The 20,652-nt window shown below is 53.9% G+C and overlaps 1 protein-coding gene across 2 annotated transcripts in view; it reads left to right on the top strand.

The window, feature by feature from the left end:
* The first annotated feature begins 10,519 nt into the window (after positions 1-10,519).
* COBL (cordon-bleu WH2 repeat protein) overlaps positions 10,520-20,652 on the top strand; it is a 239,997-nt gene continuing 229,864 nt past the window's right edge. Inside the window, exons 1-2 of one of the 2 annotated variants that reach the window (XM_084978577.1) lie at positions 10,520-10,669; positions 10,842-11,133. The gene's annotated coding sequence lies outside the window, so the exon portion shown is untranslated. Of the gene's footprint in view, positions 11,134-20,652 lie in introns of both variants that reach the window. The other variant, XM_084978570.1, reaches the window with a different exon arrangement.

The raw sequence follows: 20,652 nt of genomic DNA, 5'->3' as shown, positions 1-20,652 counted from the left end.
TGACTGCTCGGGATTTTTTCAAGATACTTTTGTGTTGCCCTGGGGCCGTTCGGGCTGTTTCCTGCTGGTTCAATGGGATGTAGCCCCTTTGCCTCTCTGGAGGTGGCTTTCTCCTGGCCAGCTGTCCCCACGCCCGATCTCCTGAGTGCTGCGGTCTCCAGGGTCCAGGGGCGAGCCACCTGGGGAACCGTGAGGTCAGCATCCTCTGACCAGGTCTGGGCGCGTTTCAGCCGGAAGCTGAGGTGTCATGGAAGCGGCCCCCTCCCCAGAGCCACGCACAGCCCCTCCCTCTGTCCAGATCCCCTGGGTCCTACCCTGCCCCTCACTCCCCGAACCCCCTCCTCGGCATCACCTGGAAATTGTCAGAACTCCGGTTCCAAGGCCCCACCCCCATCAACAGAATCAGAAGCCCAGGGGCTGGGCCCCGAAATCTTTTTTTATTTAAGTCTCTTTTTTAATTAAATTGTATTGGAGTGTAGTTGGTTTGCAATGCTGTGTTAGTTTCAGGTGTGCAGCAGCATGCATCAGTTTTACGTGTATCCATCCCTTTTCAGATCCTCTCCCGTCTAGGTTATTGCAGAGCGTTGAGTGGCCTCCGATGTGCTGTACAGGGGCTCCTGGTTTCCTATAGGTTTTACACATACCAGTGTGTGAGTGTGTGTGTCAATCCCAGCCTCCCATTTTCCATTCGAGCAAGTTCTCGGCTGATGTCTGAGGCCCAAAGCCACAGCCGTGGTGTACCTTCTCTCCTTCTCCCCCGGTCACATTCTGCTCTCTGCTCGGGCTTCCGGTCAAACCACCATCACTCGGAGGCTGTCCGGCCCTCCCTCCACAACCCCCTCCACCCTCGGCAAAACCAGCCTCTCCCCAAACTTTTGGCGTTTGCGCATCACTCGGCGCCGCTGACCATGCGCCCCTCATGTCCCCCGTTTATACGTCTCCTCTGGGGTCGGGCAGGGCTTCCCCGGATAAACGAGAAAGCTTAGGCTAGAAATCAGGCCGAAGCCGGAGCCTGGACCACTGCCCGCCGCTGCATGCGCAGCAGCCCCTGAGGCTGGGAGCACCCAGCTCCCTGTTCCCTGCGTTCCGCAAATGTCCAGTGCTTCTCCTCCACGAGAGAAGGGCAGCCGTGGCAGGACCCCCAGGGTCTTCAGAGGAAAGGTGACTGGTGCTGACAGCAGGCCCGGGGATGTCCCCCGCGGGCTTTCCTGAAAGTGCCCGTGACACTCATCCACGTCTCCGGCCTCCGGGCCATTCACTGCCCATGAAGGATGGACACGCTTGCACTTGCTTATCTGAAACATTACAATGAGCGTCATAAAACGAGTAGGAGTTCCCGTCGTGGCGCGGTGGTTAACGAATCTGACTAGGAACCATGAGGTTGCAGGTTCGATCCCTGGCCTCGCTCAGTGGGTTAAGGATCCAGCATTGCCGTGAGCTGTGGTGTGGGTCGCAGACATGGCTCGGATCTGGCGTTGCTGTGGCTGTGGCGTAGGCCGGTGGCTCCAGCTCCGATTGGACCCCTAGCCTGGGAACTTCCACATGCTGCCAGAGCAACCCTAGAAAAGGCAAAAAGACAAAAAGACAAAAAAATAAAAATAAATAAAACAAGTGGATTTGCTTTCTCTGGGCCCTGCATCACTCCCTCCACCTCTTCTGATAAAATTACAGGTTTTAACCTGAGAGTAGATTTTTCAAAATGTGCTTCCCGGACCTTATCTTTTCAAGGGGAGCCCACGGGCAGAGGTTAGGCAGCAGTTGCTCTGGGCTTTTGATGAGAAGGTTTTTGGGATTTCTGCTTTATCCGAAAGACATTCTCCTTTTTGGAATGCACGTGGGCGTTTTTCTCCTACATTCTTTCAGGAGAAAACACTGTCCAGAAAAAACAATGAAACGCACGCTCTAAGAACCTGCTTGCTAAATGTGATCTCTGCATGGGTGGATCTTTATTTAAGCGGCCTCTTCCCGGAGCCGGCCTGGCAGGTCCGCGGCTGCGTCCTCCTCTCTGATTGCAGACACTCTTCCTTCGGGGTAACTCAGGCCCGGTATTGCAGTGTGCATAGTCCACTCCGGGAACGGAGCGGTGATGCGCAGAGCAGGCTCCAGAAACGGACAATAAATAATTGGAGGAACTAATGATTATTAGTAGGTTTCACCGAGAATCATTTTCCTTTAGTTTTTGCTGCTGAAATACATTGACTTTCTAGCCCTCAGAGCTAAGAAGTTCCAGCAGGATGTCTACGAAGAGAGTAAGCCTGAAAGTAGAGGCAGGAGTCGCTCTAATCCTACGTCTGTTTGCCCACCCCGAAGGGAAGCAAGGAAAATACGAGTCCTGGGGAAGGTTATGTCTGAATCACCGCCTCCGTGTACGGCCGCACGGCACAGCCGGGGACGCATGCACGTCCAGCCAGAGCATCCTTCACGCACTCTGACTCTCGATCCGTGTGGTTTAGGAAGAGACATTTTTGTTGAACCAGCGATTAAGTATTTCCAAGTGAAACACTTTTTGAAAACGTCATTGTGCTGTGTCCAGGTTTGGGGATGCTTTTTCGAGATTTCTGTGGTGCAACAGTGACACCCAGTGCTGAGAGGCCCTTGCAGGCTGCAGGCATCTCTTTATCCCACACTAGTGAAGGGTCAGGGTGAGGACCAGGTGAGAAAGACTCCCCAGAAAAGAAGATGACAAAGGCAGGATGGGCCACCATGTGGGATGGGCATAGGGACACTGCGGTCTGGTGACGCCAGCCCAGGCTTGGCCCATCCCGTTCCAGGCCCAGCGCCCCGGTGAGATCCAGGGAACATGGGGCCATAGGAAGGAGGCGTGGGAACCGGGTGTGGAGGGGACCATAGCAGGCCGTGAAGGCTGGACCAAACATCAGCTGTCAGCACGGCAAAGAGAGGTCACAGGACACGCACGGCCCGTCAGCCCATGGCTCTGCAGCTGGTACAGAAGCTCGGGGCTCCTGGGCCAGCAGCTTTTCTCCGTGACATCCAACACAGGGCCGTGAACTTGAGGGACTGTGCAGGAGGGCGTGGGCAGATGTACACACAGCTTCCGTCTTTACGGGATTTTAAACTAATATTCAAATACTTGATGCTGAGAATTAGCACCGTCCTACCTATAAATCGCCACTAGACAGAGACAAAATCAAGAGCGGGGAATGGTTTATTCCTCTGCTGAAGAGACGGCGGAGGACTTAGGTTTGGGACAAAAGCCAAGCTTGCTCTGGAAATGGGCCAGGGCCCCCATCACCAGATGAGAACCTCGGGGTCAGGCCCAGGGGCTCTGTGCCAGCCCAGGACTGCTGTGCCGCCCACACCCCTGCCGTTAACCCTCCAAAGGTGGCCAGGGTTTCCATCTGTAAAGGACAAGCCATTGCCGTGGAAAACCATGAAACTTCGACCCCATAACGTGGTGTGAATGGGAGTTCTGTTGCCAATTCATTGTGTAAGTTTAACCAACTTCCTCAAGCTTTCTGAAATCCAGTTTCTTAGCATGTATCTTAAAATAGCAATAATGCGGAGTTCCTGCTGTGGCACGGTGGCTTGAGAACCTGCGGCTCAGGTCCCAGCAGAGGTGAGGGTTTGATCCTTGGCCCAGTGCATAGGGTTAAAGGATCCCATGTTGCCACATTTGCAGCTTGGATTCAATTCCTGGCCCAGGAACTTCCATGTGCCACTTGTGTGGCCACAAAAGAAAAACAAAAACAAAAACAAAAACAAAACAGGTAACAATAATACTTACCTCAGAGAATGACGCCCCAGCTAATGCCATAAGCAAATTTAAAGTGCCTGGCTCTTCATACAGAAGTATTTTTACTCTGACATTTTATTAGAAGACTGTCTGAACGCGTGGAAAAGGTTGAAAGCGTTTCACAGCGAACACCCCAATGTCACCATCTAGAGCCCGTGATGAACATTCCTCAGTACCTGTTTTATCACTCACCTCGCTGCCCACCGTCCTCCTGCCCACTCTCAACCCATCAGAGTGGTTTTTGATGCATTTAAAAGAAACAGACACCAGTTCATTGCCAAATGCCATTTATTAGAGCTCAGTAGTTGTGGTTCTATTTTATTCTTTGGAGGTGAAATGCCCAGATCCTAAGAATACCATTCGTCGTGTTTTAGAAACTCTTCCCTCTGAACCCAAGCCCTAGTCATGGTGTAGACTGTTACCGAAGTTCCCTCTGTGGCACGGTGCTTTAAGGATCTGGTGTTGCTGCAGCTGTGGTGCAGGTGACAAGCGCAACTTCAGTTCCATGCCTAGCCTGGGAAATCCCATATGCCATGGGTGCAGCCAAAAAAAAATTATGTATGTATGTGTATGTATATGTGCATGTGTGTGTGTGTGTATCTCCATCACCCCAGAAAATTCCCTCATGATGCATTCCAGTAAATTCCTGACCCACCTCCAAGAGACACCTGCTGTTCTCATTTCTTTAATCATACATAGTCTTGCTCCCAACAAAAGCTGAACCAGGGGACCCATTACCTGTGTCACAGGACTGGAGATCCCATCTCCAGGGGACTTTATGTACTAACCAACAGTTCTAGCCCCAAATCTATGCCCTTTTCCTTATTGGATGCATCTCGGCTTCTAAGAAGTGTCGCATCAATAAAAGGAAAAACGCAGTTGAAGCCATCACCCCAAGAACCCTTTGGAACGGCTGTGAAAACTCCCACCAGCAGCTGGCAGCAGAGGCTCGCCCCGTGGCGCAGTATCGCCCACCGCCATCCGCCATCCGCCAGCTTCCAGTCCCGGCTCACAAAGCACACTTCTTCTAGAACCAGAGGCGGACCGTGATGATGGCACCTAGACTGGGGGATAACATTTCTGAACAGGTGAATTAGGTGGAACTGAAAAATCACAAGGAGGCTGAGTCACACGGAGCCACCACTGAGGCCAGGCCTCTGGTCACCCTTGGGGTCTCTGGTCAGCTTCCCGCGGGGCGGACATGTGATGCCCTAAGCCGCCGCTGGCTCGGATCTGAGCACTGACCGCACATCTCCGGTGACAGAGCCGGTTCCCAGAAGGCGGCGATGTTTAACTGGGATGAAAGAGATTCTTCGCGGAAGCTTTGAAACTAAGTGCCAGGCTCGGGTGTGAGGGTGGCCTGCACCCCGCACCTTCACCCTGGCTCTCAGATTCTCAACTGGAGTGACCACGGGGGTGGGGGAGGGCTGAGAAACCTGAAGCTGTGCTGGAGAGCCCGACTGGCACCATCCGTCTCCAGAAAGCCCTGAAGCATAGTTTCGTGCAGCCGATAGACACGGCACTGCGAATCGACCATATTTTAGCTTAAAAAGTATTGGGGAGTTCCTGTTGTGGCTCAGCAGGTTAAGAACCTGACATAGTGTCCCTAAGGATGCAGGTTCGATCCCTGGCCTCGCCCAGTGGGCTAAGGATCGGAGGTTTCTGCAAGCTGTGGTGTAGGTGGAAGATGTGGCACGGATTCTGCTTTGCTGTGGCTGTGGTGTAGACCAGCAGCTGCAGCTCCTTTTAGACCCTAGCCTGGGAATTTCCCTATACCATGGGTATAGCCCTAAAGAGAAAGAAAAAAGAAAGGTTTTTTAATTAGGAAAAGACATAAAGGTAAGTGCTCCGTCTACCTTAAAATAAATAGATGAATAAACAAATAAAGCCACAGATTATATGATTCCATTTATGAAGTTTCCAGAACAGGTAAACGCACAGAAACACACACACACACACACACACACAAATAATAAGGAGAAGAACAGCTAGGAGGGAGGTTGGAGGACAGTCTTAAGGCCAGGGAAGCACTCATGCATTTTTTAAGCGAATTTGCAATGTTTCAGAAACCAAGAAAAGGTCACATCAGTAGGCACTGCGTGACCACAGAGGAACAAGCTAGAAGAGCTGGAGCGGCCGGGGCTGGCTCGGATGGAGAGGACCGGCCAAGGGTCCCAGACAGTCCCCCGTGGGAGGCGCGGCTCCGTCCGTTCAGTCGGCCGCCTGCCTTCCCCCGAGAGGTTCAGGTGCGCAGCAAGACGGCCCCGGCGGGGAGACAGCGTCACGGAGGAGCATCCGTGCGACAGACGGCGGCGAGGACAGACCTGAGCTCCGCCACGTGTGGGACCCGTCACGCCTGTGGCTGGCACCACGGTTCTGGTGTAAAGAGAGATGATTTCCGGAGGCACCTAGACACAGGCTCTGTAAGGGTGACACCCACAGCATGGTTCCGTTCTGCTTTTTGTTTTTGTTTTTGTTTTTGTTTTTGTCTTTTTGCCTTTTCCAGGGCCCCACCCGTGGTATACGGAGGTTCCCAGCAACAGCCCAGATGCGCACGCCCGTCATCAGTCCTGCTGGTGAACAAACAACAAAAACACACTTTTAATGCACATTATATTCTTGTATAAACGGTATAAAGTTGATAGCGCTGTATCATATTCAGAATCGATGCATTGCTTTCATTTTGACACGGAGTTTACCCCCTTGTGTTTAAACCGCTGACTCACCTTGAGACTTTGTTCTGGCTTGTAGAACATTCTTAGAATTAAGACAGCATCGCAGAGTCTTAGAAATCAGAAGGCCAAGATTGGTCTTCAAAGCTGGTTCTGGAAAAAGAAATGACTCATTCCAAGCGCCGTCTTTTGTGTTTATATCCAAGTTCAAAGGCGGTGTAGCCGCGCCGTTAGTACAAGGAAGCTGTGCTCGTGTCCAGCAAAGGCCACCACTCCCCGCTGACACAGAACCTGGACATCTTTAAAAGCCTTCTTGAGTTTTTCATTCCACGACAGAAGTGAAAGCACCCTGGGGCACTAATAAAAATAATGGTTAACAGCTTAGTGGATCCATAATTCACACGGCATAAACGTCCCCATTGCAAGTGTCTAGTTCAATGGTCTTTGGTGTATCCACTCAGCTGTGCAACCATCCCCACAATCTGAATTTAGAACATTTCATTTGCCCCCAAAGGACACCCATTAGCATTAACTTCCTGTTATACGTTGCACTGTGTCCCACCCCAAAATCATATGTGGGAGTTCCCATTGTGCTCAGCAGGTTAAGAACCCAGCATAGCCTCCATGAGGTCACAGGTTCAATCCCCGGCCTCGCTCAGTGGGTTAAGGATCTGGCATTGCCAGAAGCTGCACTGAAAGTCACAGATTTGACTTGAGGATATGGCATTGCTGTGGCTGTGGCATAGGCCTGCAGCTCCTATTCGACCCCCAGCCTGGGAACTTCCACATGTTGCAGGTGCGGGCGTAAAAGAAAAAAAGTCATATGTGGAAACCCTAAGCCCCAGTACTTCAGAATGTGACTTTATTTGGAAAGACGGTCTTTGCAATTATAATTAATTCACTTAAGATGAAGTCATTAGGATAAGCCCTCATGCAATATGACTGGTCTTCTTATGCAAAGGGGAAACTCTGACACACATGGGTACATGCGCACACGCGCACACACACACAGAACACCATGTGAAGATGAAGGCAGGGCTGGGTGATGTTTCCGCATGCAGGACATACCAAAGATGCCCGCCAACCCCCAGCAGCAGGGCCCCTCACAGCCTCAGAAGGAAGCCACTCTGCCAACACCGTCTAGCCCCCAGAAGTGTGAGACAACCAGCTTGTCACAGCAGCCCAAGCACAATCCCCCTCCTGCCCATCCCGCATCCCCGCCCCACCCCCTCGGAAACCCTCCAGCAACTTTCTGTCTATAGACTTGACTCTTCTAGACTTTCTGTGTAAGGAGAACCACATAATATGTTGTCTTCTGGGACTGGCATCCTTAGCACAAGGTTTTATATGATGTTTTATAATGTTCTCAATAATCACGAATGCTACACCCCTTCCGACTGTGTATTTTGCCAGATCAAACTCCGTCGTGTGCATGGACTTTGTCCATGTGTCAGCTGGTAACACTCAACTTGCTGCACCTTTGGGCTGTTATAAAGAACACTGCTATCGTCATTCACGCCCAAGCTTTTTGTGCAGACACATGTTTTCATTTCTTTTGAGTATTTACCTCGGGTGGAATTGCTGGGTCATAAACTATTAACATCTTGAGGAGCCGCCTATTTTCCAAAGCAGCTGCACCGTTTTATATTCCCATCAGCAACACACAAAATGTCCAAGTCCTTCACTTGTCAACACTTGCTGTTGTCTGTCTCTTATATTTTAGCCACCCTAGTGCATGTGAAGTGCCATCGTTTTGTTTTGGGTTTGCGTTTCCCAAACGACTAATATTGTTGGTCATCTTTTCATGTGCTTATTGGCCACTCGAATAGCTTCTTTGGAGAAATGTCTGTTCCAATTCTCTACCCAGTTTTTACCCAGGTAATTTTTTTATTGCACATTCAGGGTTCTTTATGTGTTCTGGACATAGATACGTTATCACACACATACATGTTTTGGAAATACTTTCTCCTAGTCAGTGTGTGGTCTTTTCCCTTTCTTGATAGTGCTTTTTGAAGCACAAAAGTTTTTAATTTTTATAAGTGCAAGTTTTCCACATTTTCTTTTGTTGCTTGTGTTTTTCATCTTGTATCTAAGAAACCGTTATCCAACCCTAGTTCACCATAGGTTTCATGAGGGGCTCCTGTGTTTCTTTTAGGAGTTTTATACTTCAAGGAGCTTCCAATGTAACTCAAACTAAAGACTTAGCGACACGAGCAGCAACAAAAATAAGCAAGCAAAGAAACAAAAGCAGACTGCGCCACATTTTAGGAGTGAGGAGGAAGGCGGGACAGCCAGGCTCAGGATGCCCGAGCTACCACAAAAGATCATACAGTTTCATCACCTCTTCCAGTCAGGCCAGTGTGACCCCAGCCCACATGAGCCGAAACACCCCATTTCTTAGAGGGATCGAGTTTCCAAAACATTTATTTCGTACCATACCATACCATTCAGCCATAGTACGTATATTGCCTCATTCATTTGCAGCATTAATAGGTCTGTTTCCAGCCTGCCCACGCGGTCTGATTCCCTGCCATCCCAGAGCCACAGAAACCTGGTGCTCCCTGAGTCAAACCAGCCTTGTTTTGTTAGGAGTAGGATCCAGGTATCTGGATGCTCGAGGCTACAGTGGCTGCAAAATGGCCCTTGTGGGGATAATTGGGGAGGAGGCTAGTTTGGGGAGATTGGAAACTAGGAAATTAAGAAAAGAGAAGGAATATCTTATAATTATCACTTATTTGTGGAATCTCGAAAAGTGATACAAATGAACTTATTTTCAAAACAGAAACAGACTTACGCACATAGAAAACAAACTTAGGGTCACCAAAGGGGGACTGGGGGGATAAATTAGGAGTTTGGGGGAGTTCCTGCTGAGGTGCAGTAGGTTAAGACTCCAACTGCAGCCATTCGGGTCACTGTAGAGGTGCAGGTTGGATACCCGGCCCTGCACAGCGGGTGGAAGGATCCAGCAGTGCTGCAGCTATGGCTCGGATTCAATCCCTGGCCCAGGAACTTCCACGTGCCACAGGGGCAGCCATAAAATTAAAAAAAAAAATCAGGAGTTTGGCATTAACAAATACACACCACTGCGTGTAAAATAGATACACAACAAGGATTTGCTGTAGAGCACAGGGAACTATATTCAATACCTGGTAACATCCTGTAATGTAAAATCATCTGAAAAAAATATATGTATAACTGAATCACTTTGCTATACACTTGAAATTAATATAACATTGTAAATCAACTATATCCAAATTAATAAAATAAAATTAAAAAGACATAGACCTAAATCCTTAAAAAAAAAAAAAAGAAAGGAAAAAAGAGAAGAGAAGAGTTAGCAGGAAACAGATGTTCTTATCAGTGATAAAGAGGCACTGGCCACAGCCCAACCCTGCGGTGGGTGCAGGGAGCTGTGGGGTTGCCCTGACCGTGGCTGAGGGTGGCCCCACTGGGCGGGAGCCGCAGCCCCTAAGGCAGGAGTGGGAAAGGGGGTGAGAAGTAATCTGAGGGCATTTAGGAATTTCCCCCCCATTGATACCAAAGTGGCAGAAAGAATTCTACTCAGACACGCAAGCTCCTCAAACATCCTCCTGACCAAAGGGGACCTCGTGTTTGCAGAGTCAGGAGGGACTCCGAGGTGAAGACTAGTCACCGTATTAAACAGGTTTAGTTGCATTATTTACGGTTCGCTTATTGCCTAATCCAAAACAGATTGAAAGCCACTCTGTCTCCGTGTCCCTGTGTGTCTGCCGCTTACCTGTGAGTCCACCTGTGATGAACGTGCCTCCAGGATCCTGGGAACCATAGAAGCCTGACTCTCCCTGGGCCCAGAGCCACCAGCTTCTGCTCCCAAGAGGGAACCGAGTGCTTTCATGCCCGGATGCTGCGTCCTCCCTCGCTGGTCCCTTGACCAGGAAGACCGCTAACCCCGGGGAGAGCCTGGGAGCTAGTCCTTGCCTTGGTCCCCCTTGGAGAGCGCTGTGGTCCCCAGGCCTGCAGTTCGCCGGAGTGACCACTAGATGGCAGTGGCTTCCAGGGCTGCAGTCCCTGCGCGCTAAGCAGGCGCCTTCCTTCCCCAGCGTCCGCGGCGGGCAGCGCGGGGCAGCCTCACTGGCCTCAACCAGGCGGGAGGGCCCCGTGCCATCCGCCTTCGACACGGCCAAGGCTCACGCGCAATTCATCTGCCCCTTCGTGACAGCCCTTCTGTGGGGGGGTTACTGTTAATGTGGACATTTCTGAACAGGTACAAAAACAGAGAAAGTCATAGAACTCTCTTTTCTCTTGTCTCGTGATGATAGGAGGCGTTCGAGTACGGCCCAGACCCAGACATGCTTAATTAAGCAGCAGCACCATTGCCTCCTAAGTCCTAAACACTAAAAACTAAAAACAGAAATGTGTCTCCGTGTATTTCGTAGACACTGCAAGTCCCAAAAGGATTTGAGGCCGAGAAAACACAGCGTGGGTCTCCACGGCCAGCCCGAGCCCGGGGTCGCCACGTTATCCTCGCCAGCAGAAAGGACTGTCTGCCCAGAAACTGCTCGCAAAACCCTGTGGTTGCTGAGCTGCTGGGGTCTGGGGAGCGGCGGTGAGGCAGGCAGTGACCTTGCACCAAGGTGGGCTCGACCTCCTCGGGGAAGGCGCCTGGAGAAGGAGGACGAGGCCGGACTCCGCCTTCGCGGACGGGCCAGCCCGCGGGCACCCGCAGAGGTAGGCACGTTTTCTGCACGTCAGGTGATGGGAGGCGGAGGGCAGCCCGGCGTCCAGGGAGCCTGAGGATGGAGACTTGGAGACCAGTCTACCAAGCGGACACGAGTTGTTTTCACAGCCCCGTCTCTCCAGTTCCTGCCATGGGGGGAGCAGGGAGCGTGGCCTCTGACGCCCCGTGGCCTCCACCTGGGCTCACCCTGTGGCGGTCGCACCACCACCACCCCCCGCCACTGGGAAGGTCCTCTCTCTTCCCAGGGGACTGTTGGGAGCGGGCCAGAGCCCTTCCCGCCTGTCCTATTTGGACTTGCCACCCGACCCTTCAGAGTCGGGGCCGGCTGCTTGCCGAAGCCTGGTGAGAAGGTGGAGTCCCCGAAGGTCAAATCAAGGAGAGGATGCAAGAGGCCGATGGGTTTTATAAAGGTCGTCGGCTGGAAATAAAAGGCTGGCGTGTTTATGCCTGCGGGTCTGAGGGACCTGGTCCCTCTGAACATGAGGAGGAGAGCCTCGCAACATCCCTCTCGAGAAGGGCCGTCCTGCGGCTTCGGATGACGGTGACCGTGGTGGAGGTGGGGGGGCTGATGGGGATGACGGTGGGGGTGGTGGTTATAATCGTGGTGGGGGTGATGGGGGGGTGGGGGGTGATTATAACCGTGATGGGGGTGATGGCAATGGGGCGATGGTGGCGATGGGGGCGGTGTTGATTATAATCACGACGGGGTGGCGATGGCGGTGGTGGGGGCGGTTATAATCGTGGTGGGGGTGGTGGGGGTGGCGGTGGGAGTGATGGTGACAGTGGGGGCGGTGATGATTACGATCACGACGGGGAGGCGATGGGGGTGGCGGTGATGGGGCGATGGCAGGGGTGGGGGCGGTTATAACCGTGGTGGGGGTGATGGCGATGGGGGTGGCGGTGATGGGGCGATGGCAGGGGTGGGGGCGGTTATAACCGTGGTGGGGGAGTGGGGTGGCGATGGGGGTGGTGGTGGAGGGGATGGTGACGGTTATCATGGTGGTGACAGCGGTGTGGCATTGAACAGTTAGCATACATCAGGCCCTGTTTTACGTGTCTCAGATATTGAAATCACTTGACCCTCACAAGAACTCACCTTGCCACCTGGACCCTGGTCCCTGGTGAATGTCCAAGAGGAGCTTCTGGGGGCTCAGTAAGTGGCTTAGGCTCCTAAGCAGGATGAGAAGATGCGGGAACGTGACAGGTGACAGCTGTGGAAGCCGTCACTGCTCCGCACGGTGTGCTGGGTAGAACGAGTGGGTGGAGCTAGTGCTGCAGCTGGTGACCACTGAGCTCCGAGAGCAGGAGTGAGGTGCTCGGGTTCTGCCATCACGATGGGTGAACTTTTCGAGGGCCCAGTGGAGGTGCTGCATCTGATATTTTTGTCCACACCAGGTCCACCCTCCTGTGAGCACCTGTCGTCGCGTGGACACGTTGGCCCCTCGCCAGGGCTTCCTCAGTCCCAGGTGCCAGGGGAGTCCTGCTTCCAACATGGACAGTCCCAATGCCACGTCCATGTTGTACCCCTTTGGTTTAATGACCTCATTTTTTCTAGCTAGACCAGAATAGTTGCTTGTCTTTTCAGAAATCGCTCAAGGTAAAAATAACGCACGCGGTCCAGAGAGACCACTCCATAATTCAGCCCCCAGGCCTGGAAGACCTCACTGCCCACTCCCACCAACCCCAGCTGGGCCCTTGGATGCACATGCAAGCAGTGCCAAGGTCAGGTCTGATGCTCTGATACCCCAGGAAGGCATCCTTGTGTGGTCTGTGAAGTCCCCACACATGGAAGGAGGCATCAAGGGGCTGGACTGAAAATGACTGAACTGCCACAGGGCACCCCTTGCTGTAGGGTTCCTGATGGCAGAGGGAGGGAGCAGGCGTGACCCCTCAGAGTATTCTGAACCCTGTCTTATCCAGAATACAAAGGTCACGAATGGGCTCATCCTTCCAACATGGGGCCAACACGGGGCCAGAGATGGGCTCATCTTTCCAACATGAGGCCAGAGCTGGGCCAGGCTCCATCTGTTTAGAGATGATGAGGTGAGCACAGTCGCAAATGCTGTCTGGTCCAGCAAACAGTGGAAACCAGGGGAGTTTCTACAAAGAGCCGCCTCCTGGCCAGTCACACACCGAGTTTCAGTTTGCGGCCTCTGCCCGAGACCGAGGTCAGAGCTGCCAGTCCACGGCTCTCCACCTCTGATCTGAGCCATACCGATTCCCAGAGACGTGGCTTCATTGGCTGGTACTGGGCAAGAGACTCCAAGAAGGAGGCACAGGGATGGAGCCCCCCTGCTCAGATGGCAGTGTCCACCTGTGTCCACCAGTGTCCACCTGTGACCCGGAAGGGCTCCTCCCCCCCAGGAAGCCTTGGCTAAAGTCAGCAGCACAGACTCAGTGACCGGCCACCAGGAGAACTCTCCAGCTTTCCTGGGGCCAAGAAATTATTCTCTCACTTTTTTTTTTTTTCTTTTTTGGCCACCCTGTAGCATATAGCGTTCCCGGGTCAGGGATCGGATCCAAGCCACAGCGGTGACCCAGGTCACAGCTGCAGCATCCCCTGGCCCCTTAACCCACGGTGCTGGGTCAGGGATGGAACCTGCACCCCTGCGCTCCAGAGACGCCTCCCATCCTGTCGCACCACAGCAGGAACTCCTTTTCTCTCCCTCTGAAGAAGCCTGGTTTTCATGACGGTTGTCGTGACCACAGGAAACTGAATCCAGACTCCAGAGAGTCTGAAGTTTCCTCCTTGAAATCTGCATCTCAGCTCAGGACGGGACATTGAGAACCTTCACTGAACCAATGACACCCATGCATGAGGCTGCGCCCACCCCACGGGGAACCCCGGGGTGTCAGGCTGGGACGCTGGGCCCTTGGTCCAGGAACCCTACAACGGCTGTTGCCCCGAGGGTGGAGTTGGCCCAGCAGGGTCTGACCTGGAGGGGGCGCTCTTCTCCCCTCCCTGCTCCCATCACTCCCTCTCTCCTCAGCGCTCCTTCCCCCTCCTCTCTTTTTGTTATTTTTTAAAAAGGTTCTGAAGCAGAGTTGACTTTCCGTGTTGTGTTGGCTTCAGATGTACAGGAAAGTGACTCAGACGCAAAGGCAGGGGGCGGCAGAGGCTGGGGGCTGAGCCGAGTGCCTGGGGTGGGGTCTGCTTGCAGGGCCAGCGGGAGCCTGTTAGCGAATGTTTTAGGAATTGTGTGTGCAGCTCGACGTCACCTTGTAGCTTGAAACCGGCCATGATGGGAAGATACGTGAGACGAGCCTGGTGAGAGATGAGGCTGGAGAAAGGGAGCAGGTGCCCAGGCTGCAAAGCCACTGCAAGGCCGTTTGCTTTTATTCTGCGTGAGAGGGAGGGTTTGGGGCGGACTTGCGGCAAAGGGGTCATGGCCGGGCTTTTGTTTTAAAAGGATAGCTCTGCAGCCGCAGGGGAAACAGGATTCGGGTGCACAAGCCTGGAAGCAGACAGACCCGCCAGAGGCAGGTGCCACACGCAGGCGAGATGAGGGCGTCTGGATGAGCCATGGAGCGATGGGGCCGTGGACAAGAGGCCAGACTCCAGGAGGCTTGTTTAGACCGTAGGGGCACCCACAGGCATGGTGGTGCAGGGCATGGACGAAGAGAGGAGCCCCGGTGACTTGGCGTCGCAGCAGGAGGAGACAGGACTGCGCCGGAGAGGAGCAGGCTCCTGGGGTGACGGGAAGTGTGAGGTGGGCGTGGAAACCCACGAGCAGGCGTGTGGATAAATACCCCCGAATTTCAGAAGGGAGGTCCCTAGACGCTCGATTTCTCTCTCAAGCATGCATTGCCTTTATATGCAGAATAAAACAGTGGGACTTGGAAAATAAATTAAAATCCAGACACACTTCTGATGGTGAGGTGTTTGCACCCACCCATCACGAGGGGGCGGTAGAAAGCAGCATTTTCCTAGGAAAGCACGTCGGATCCATGAATTTCGACTGGAGAGTCCGGTGCTCTAGGTCAGAAGGCCTTCGCCCTCGGGAAGCCTGCAGGGTGACGGGGGCCCTCCCCATCACGGGGTCACCGAAGTCCCGCCACCGCGAGGACGGAGGCTTGAACTGACACGGTCAGAGTGAGAGGAAGGGTCCTGCCTTGAGTCAGACCCCTGTTTACTCACCGTGTCTGCCCGAAGGGTGAGGAACTCAGGCCCCGCGTCTGCGCGAGTTCCTGTGCTCGTCTGTAAATGCCACGGAGGGCGAGGCAAGCAGGGGCCCTGTGTCCTCGACACAGGGCGGGGCGGGGCCCTGGCGTTCCCGGGGCCCTAAGTCCCCTTTGGAGCGCTACCCACCTGGTGACAGGGTTCTGCAAAGGACAGGAGGGCCAGAGGGGTGACGCTTCTCCCAGCAGAGCTCTCAGCTCAGAGGCCACTGGGGAGCAATGACTAAGCAGGTGGCACAGGACCAAATTGGGGACTTCGGGGACGGGGTCAGCGGACGCAGACTACGAGCTGTGAAGCAGAGAAGCCACAAGGACTCCCTGTACCCCACGGGGGTCCTGGCCGTTATCTCGTGTTAACAGAGTGTAACCCGCCAAAGGCCCGAGTTGCTGTGCGGCCCAGCCCGAAGGCAACCCGCTGTTGTCAGTCAGCTCTGCCTGCTAACAAGTAAGTGAGTTACGTGAGGAAGGAAAGGCGGCCGAGGCCCACTGCGGTCCCCTGGGCGAGGAATCCCACTGCCACGGCCCCATCCCTTGGGAGCAGCAGGTTCGACCCCTGGACTGATGCAGTGGGTGAGGATCCAGCGTGGCCGCAGCTGTGGCCCAGATTCAGTCCCCAAACTTCCCTACGCCACGGCTGCAGCCACAGGGAAAAGTGACAGAAGGAGGACAGGGGAATAAAATGGTGAGGCGGATTCAGCCCAGATCCAGGGCGAAGGGCAGGGTCGTGGGGAGAGAAAGACCCCAAAAGACAGACCCCACTGCCTCCCGCTGCGGGCGACCCCACGCCTGCTGGTGCCTTGGGGGCGCCCTGGCAACCAGGGGGATGTTGGATCGGTTCTCCCAGCCGCTCAGATGCCAGCACACCCCTCGGGGACTGGGAAGGGTGTTCGCGGAGAGCAAGGAAGAAAAGCCGGTGGTGCTGCCCCCTGTCCCGTCGTGGGCGGGGCTCCGTCCTGTGCCCACGCCGCGATGTTGGTCGTGTTCCTGCTAGAAAACGCTCACGGTGAAGCACAGACACGCGTTTCTGTGGAGAGAAAATCCGCGTCTTCCTTGTTCGCAAACCCTTGAACGGTCCTAGCGATACTCTAGACAAACACAGGTTTTGTTTCTTTGCTTTTTACAAGGGATCAAAGAAAGAGATGTTTCCGTTGTGTTCTGGAAGAAACAACACTTGAGTATTTTGTTGTGTGTGTGCTTGAACGTTTTGTTCTCAGTATCGAGAAGGTACAGACTGTGGCAAATAGAAGCTTTTAAGAGGAGCGGAGGTAGTACCTGTGCGGAAGGACAGACGGGGAAAGGCATAGTACTCCTTGTTCTGGGTTTACCATTTGCGTAATAACAAACTAGCCTAATTGTTTAAAACTTTGTTTTGGCAGCGAAAGAATATATTCGCAAACGAAATCTTTGGAGCTCCCTCGTGGCTCAGTGGGTTAAGGACCTATCATTGTTGGGTGAAATTTTGCCTCAGAACCCCAGTGTATGATTCACAGAAGGAGATGCTGCTTGGACAGGTGCAGGGAGGGGACCGAGCCCCTCTGCTCAGCTGGTTGTCACCGAGCCCTCCTCCTCCCACCGCCTGGCTGTCACGGAGGCTCCAGCTTGCAGACTTTTCTCCCCTTACACACACATGTATGTTTTGGCTAGAAAACAAATATACTTAATGTCCTTGTAGTTTTTTTTTTTTGGCTGCCACAAAGCATGTGGAAGTTCCCTGGCCAGAAATCAGATCCAAGCCACAGTTACGGCCTACACTGCAGCTGAGGCAACACTGGATCTTTTAACCCACTGAGAGGGGCTGGGGATCAAACCTGCATCCTGGTGCTGCAGAGGCACCACTGATCCTATTGCACCACAGCAGGAACTCCCACGCAGTTTTTTGAAAATTACATTTAATCTTGAACATCGTATGTAGTATTTCATAGTCCAAACCGTCAGAGCCCGGGACGAAGCGAGAGGGGTTCTACTTCCCCGAGGAGACGAGGCTGTCAGGACTCTACGTCACAGCCAGGACCTCCACCCAGATGCCTCAGCTCTGTGCCGAGTACCAGTCACTAAGGGCATAAAGGAATAACCCATTCTTCTTTCTCGATCCATTCACTCCCCAGCAGCATCGGCCTGCCTGCCCTCCTGCAACCCCTCGTGACAGTCTCACGACCCCTCGCTCTGTGCATCCTGCCTGCTTCCCCGTTCATGCTCCCGCAGGATCTCCGTCGCCCAGATGTCTCCAGAGCTCCAACCCTCTCAGGATAGGATCCAAACTCTTGGTCCCTGGACCAGGCTGGCAACCATGTTGCCCGGCCACTCTGCTGTCTCCCTAAGTGCTCTCCTGTTTATTTAGACACATCAGCCCCAGCGAGAGGTCACGAATGGGACAAAACCAGAGCAAAGGAGGAGGGAGTTCCCGGGGCTGGGCTGGACCAGTCATCCAGGGATGCAGGAAAGAACCTGCATCTTGGAGGCTGTCTCAAGGGACCAAGGGCAAGCGAACCCAGGGAGCCAACACCAAGAGGAAAAGAGGGAACCAGCAGGGCTGAGGGGCTGGTGGAGGGAGAGGCTTGGCACTGAGCCCACAGCGCAGAGACGGGGTGGCAGTGGGCACTCAGGAGAGAAATGGGGGCCCACGTAGAGTTCAGCCACGATGGTGAGAGACTGGTCCAGAAGGACCCACGGTGGAAGCCAGGAAAGTGTCCATGCTTCACAGCCAAGCATTAGAGCTGCCTGGGGGCTCTGTTGAGAGGGACTGGGGTTCCCTCAGGCCCCAAAAGGATGTGACCCCCCCCCCCGGACCCTGGGGGTGTGCCTCTAATACACCTCTGGTCTCACCGTCACTCAGCCTCGGGTTCAGGACCTCGCGAAAACCCTCCAGCCTGGATGGAACCTGAAGCACCCCTCCCACCAGCGGGAACCTCCAGCCTGCCACAGGCAGATGACAGTACATGACATGCTTAGATCACATGAGAGAAGTTACCCCTTGTAGCACAAGGGGGGCTGCGTTCAGGAATCTCCTGGGTCTCAGCGGGAGCACGGATTTGGGGATCCTTGGCCCACACGAGATTGCTGAACTCCTTGAGTATCTGTGTGTGGAGTCAGCAGGGCCAAAGACAGCCCCACGGTCCTGGGTCAGAACCAGCAGCGAATCCGCGGCCCTCAGGGAATGAAGGGCGGGTGGGGCGGGCGAGAGCCGGGAGAGGGGACCTGGTTCCGGGGACGGGCAGGGGGAGCTCATGGCCACGAGTGGCATCACTGCGCGATGACCAGGGAGGTGACGGACGCTGAGAACTGGAAACAAAAGCCCGCGGGCCACATGGCACCTCAGTGTTTTGTTTGTTTCATGTGTGGCTTCTCCGTAGAACAGAGGGAGCGGCCCGGTAGGGAGGCCTGGAGGAGGAAAGGACGCACAGAGACAGGCATCCGTAACGCGGGACCACGGACGGAAGATGCGGGCAAAACAGGAGCGGAGCTCGGAGGAGAGACGGATGAGGGCCAAGCCTTGCTCTGGAAAAGCAGGTGCCACGCCCGCCCCGCCTGCTGCGCGTCCTCTCGGGCAGGGGCTGAGCCTCAGCTTTTCAAGCAGAAATTCAGCTGCTTCTGTGAGCCCGGTACCGATTTGATCAAGGACGATTTCAGCGAAACGAAACCGGCCGGAGCGAAATGAACACGGGGAAACTGAAGCCGCAGGAGTTGACGCACAAAGGCCGCTTTGTCAGCTCTCCACCTCGAGAAACCTGCCTGGCAGGTAAAGTGTGGAACCTGGGATGGCAGGGGCGGGCGCGTCGCCAGTCGCAGAGGCTGTTTCAGAAACGGGTTCTCGAACCCAGGAAGGGTGGAGCACACGCCAGCGTGAGGTTCCCACGAACTGCTGCCTGGAGAAAAGGCATCATCTCACCCAGGGGCAGTGCCATCCAGTAGGCTGTGATGAGGGCTTCATGGACCGAACTACGGCCCTGCCACACGCAAAAGCCATGCCTAAGCTTTATCTTCTGTTTCTCAACCGTCCCTGGCTTCAGATTCCAGTGGTAAAAGCCCAGCGAGCACACCTCTCCAGGCCACAAGGCTCATCCGTGGCAGGGTTATAGCAACAGGTCTCATGTCACGGGACCAGCCCTGGGAGAAGCACGGGCTTCCCACTGGTGGCTGCCTCAAGGGGCCGCACCCAGGCTCAGCGCAGAGCCTGGTGGCGGGCACCTGCTGCCCACAGGAGCAGTGGGGTAAGGGTGCCACCTCCGGTGTCCCTGGCCATGCGAAAAGGACCAGACTGAACTTGTGGAGCATCGTGGTTCTGACAAAGGAGGGGGGCGGCCATTGCATGAGCCCTCCCCAGGTTCGTTCCCCCTCCTAGACTCTCTCAGTTCAGGGTCTTCTTATCATCTTTCCACTGGAAGTGTGTGTGAGTGTGTGTGAGTGTGTGTGTGTGTGTGTGTGCGGGAGCACGCATACCCAAAACTGATTTGCTTCAGGAAGTGACTCCTTAAACAATGAGGTGTCTTTGCTCCTGTTGGAAATTCTCCATGCAAAACAAATCATATCCAGAAAGATAGAGTCGGGCAGTTGATGGGTCTGTGAGCAAAGGCCACGGAGCTGACCTGGCCCGAGCCCACCATGTGTCCTGGAATCCTGAGCCCGCCGGGCAGGACGCGTTCTCAGAAGCATCTTGCGAGTGCCACCCTCTTTACTGCCCACTCTTTCTGGGTTAGGCTGACGCCGACCGGCTACGTGACCTTGGCCAAGTTGATTGGCCTTCGTTGGACCAAAGTTGTGGAATCTATAAAATTTGAGCATATAGGGCGGATTCAGATACATTGTTTTCTTGACTGACTTCCGATGATTTCAAGAAGAAAGGAGCCTAAAACTCGAGCATCGGGCTGCCACGGAGCTTAGGTCGGCACGGAGATGCGGGAATGGTGGCCGGTCCTCTTCTTGAGACACTTCCCTGTGAGTGTCCTGCTCAGACTCAGCTCAGGGCTCAGTTCCTCTTACAGCAGCCCCTTTGAGCAGTTTGGCAGTGCACTACCCTAATTCAAACTAGACTTTGCAAAACTCTACTGCCTCCCCACAGTTATCTAAGGTACTTGTTATTATTTCTTGCCATTTCATAGGCTGGGGGGGGAAGGCACCTCAGAGGTTGGAGGGGTGCGCCCTCGTTTCCCTCTCTGATAATTACAAGTTGTGTATGAAACCAGGAGAATTCAAACTTCAAAGCCAGGGTTCTGCCTGGTTAACAGAGCACGTGCCCTTAAGTTCTGTTTGCCTATTTACAGTCTACTGGTGATGCAGCCTGATTCAGTCTGTCTGCCTTAAATTGTAACGGGAATTCTGTTTGGAGATGCGCT

This window comes from Sus scrofa, chromosome 9 (assembly GCF_054392235.1).
Source record: "Sus scrofa isolate SSC_HxYL_T2T_F1_AM1 chromosome 9, Sscrofa_HxYL_maternal_Yorkshire_Landrace_v2.0, whole genome shotgun sequence".
Taxonomy (NCBI): Eukaryota; Metazoa; Chordata; class Mammalia; order Artiodactyla; family Suidae; genus Sus; species Sus scrofa.
Note: the sequence above shows the minus strand (reverse complement) of the source record. Positions and strands in the feature narration are given on the sequence as shown.